Source organism: Egretta garzetta, unplaced genomic scaffold (genome assembly GCF_000687185.1).
Source record: "Egretta garzetta isolate BGI_Z169 unplaced genomic scaffold, ASM68718v1 scaffold23, whole genome shotgun sequence".
NCBI classification, from domain to species: domain Eukaryota; kingdom Metazoa; phylum Chordata; class Aves; order Pelecaniformes; family Ardeidae; genus Egretta; species Egretta garzetta.
This window is the reverse complement of record NW_009259237.1, coordinates 3,627,653-3,630,164: the sequence shown is the minus strand read 5'-3', so window position 1 is coordinate 3,630,164 and position 2,512 is coordinate 3,627,653. Positions and strand designations below refer to the sequence as shown.

At 41.2% G+C, this 2,512-nt stretch overlaps 1 long non-coding RNA gene across 1 annotated transcript in view; it reads right to left on the bottom strand.

Annotated features, from left to right (window-relative positions):
* Positions 1–2,443, bottom strand: part of LOC118451995 — a 15,767-nt gene extending 13,324 nt beyond the window's left edge. The window contains exons 1-2 of the long non-coding RNA XR_004841617.1: positions 1,702–2,443; positions 1,221–1,282 (exon numbers count right to left, since the gene is read on the bottom strand). This is a non-coding gene — a long non-coding RNA (uncharacterized LOC118451995). The remainder of the gene's footprint in view (positions 1–1,220; positions 1,283–1,701) is intronic.
* Between the last annotated feature and the right edge of the window lie 69 nt (positions 2,444–2,512).

Here is a 2,512-nt window from a genome sequence, read left to right as displayed (position 1 = left end):
TATATATATATGCAGAAACATTTTCCTCGCTTCTAAATCACTGGAAAGGAAATGAATGACTTCTCATCTAGAATAATTCAAAGGCACGGATGTTAGAACAGAGGGAAAAACTACACAGTAGCATTATGTGTGAAAAGTAAAGCTTTAACAGAACTGTGCAAGTCTGAAGTAAAAAATCCAGTGAAGGCTTATCCATGAAGGAAATAGAGGCAAAGAACTGAATGCTTACAGAAAAACATAAAGTGTAGGTTGTAGTCCAGGGTGTTTGCATGGTTTTTATTTTAGGACAAAGAAATAATTGCCCATAAAGACAGAGGTAACATGCATAAACACTGGAATCGGACACAACAGAAATGATTCAAACGGTGACAAAATAGGTTTCACACTGTAAGTGGAAGGCTGCAGAGAACTTCTTAAATGTCTTTGTAAGTGTGAAGGGAATGTACTGAGTGGGTAATCAACAGGGACATTTACCCCAACAGGCTCCTCTCCCCTTGACACCTTCTGCCTCCAGTTCCCACAGCTTCTGTTTCCTCAACAGCCTTTCTGCCTCTGTGATTTGCTGTAGATTACTTGAAGATGTTGAATACCTGTGTAATTTTTTTTTCAAGGACTAAAGTCCTTAAAGAATCATGAGACTGGATTATGCACATGAAAATAAGATACTATTACAATATTATCTACACTTGTATAGGTAGACTGTTGCTATAGGAACACATCCAGAATCAAAGCGAAAGGACTCCATCCCAGCAGGGACCAGCCTGCGTGCGACACCCGACTCCAGAGCTACTGCACAGCTCGTGTAACTTGTAAATAAGCAGGTAGAGTGTGTATTTCAATGCCACATCTCAAGATCAGTTGCCCACATATTTCTGTGATTACTTTTTAGATTGCTTCCATCATATTCTATTTTTATTGTAACGCTGTGGAAAAAAAAATATCCTGCAAACACTAAAGTACACTGCATGATAGTTTTCCTGCAATGGGATTCAATGCCAACCAAGTGCTGGAGCACCTTACGTGCATGGAATTATGTGTGAGCTTTAATGTTTAAAAAAATCAGACTCTATGAGAATAAGTTGATCTACGTTTTATTTTCTTCAGCTTTCTTTGATGAGGATTAATGAATGAATGGTCACAAAGTGCTCTAAAATCCTAGGAAAGCACTCTAAGAGCACACACTTAACTATTGTGAGCAAAGGATAATGTTTAATGCTTACCTGGAATTTTGCTCTAGCTATAGGTGGATGAGTCATTGTCACAGAAAATGTAACAGTTTCATCTGAGAAACAGAAAAACATTAAGAGATGTTACAGCAAATACTTGATGACTGACAAGGAAAAGTATCTTCACGGTAACGAGCTGAGTAAAACTGTTTGCCCAGACTAATCCTCAGAATTCTTCTGCAAATGTGGTTTATTTTCCACAGGGCTTTACAAAAACATACCCCCCCCCCCCCCAGCCATAAAAATGGCAAATACAAATAATTATGTCTACATCACTGAGCTCTGCAACTGTGTTTACAAATCCGATTCTTCTCACTTCTTTTGCAGACATAAAAAGTTTCCCAAGTAAGTCTATGTGCTAAACTGGAGCAGCATATAGATTGGTACTTTTTCTCTCTGCATTTAAAAAAACCTACTTTTCCCATACTTCTGTTTTCACTGTCTGCATACTTAAACTTGTTCAAAACTTGCTTACCTTATAAATCGATGACTTTCAGAACTGCCCACTGCAAATATGCACACCTATGTCCTGAAACGTGCGTTGCCCATTTGAAGAGCTATGAACGCATCCTGCACACATACAAGTTCAGAGATGCGAGCATATATATTTCTATACTGCACTTGTTTAGGCAGAATTGAGGTCATGTGAACCAAAGTGTCTGAAAAATATTAAGGGCCAAAAAAATTCTTCCCTACAAAAAGTAAAGCATTTTATAATAACAAACATATACCAGTGAATTGGTGCATAATCTTCCTATGACATTTAACTCCATGATCTAGATGTTTCCTAATCTGCCAGCATTTAGATTGTTAATGTTTGAAAAGGAAAATTAACTGATAATCTATGAAATTTAGGAATTTACTGTAATTTCTGTTGTCAAGAGAACAGGTCATATTTTTATTTGATGTCTTTGGTATTCTTTTGGTCATGCATCACAACATCCTGCACAGGCAAACCACACAGCAGCTAGAGCAAGATGGAAATACACTGCCAGCTGTTAATTAACAGCTCAGGAACAATTACGAGATGCCAATCAGCACAGAAACGCAACGAGATCTACTTTGATGCCCGTGGGGCTCTGGCCAGTTTCGCGCCAGCTACCCTCAGGAAACCACCCCGCCTGGCCCCGGCCGGCGGGAAGGCGGCAGCGGCCTCGGGGGGGGGACCGGGGATGAGCTCCCCGCGCTGCCCCGGAGGGGAAGGTATCGGGGGAACAGGGGCTCAGCTTCGTTCCCCCGGGCGGCGGGCGGAAGGGAGGCGCGGGGCCCGTCCGGAGGCGCCGCCA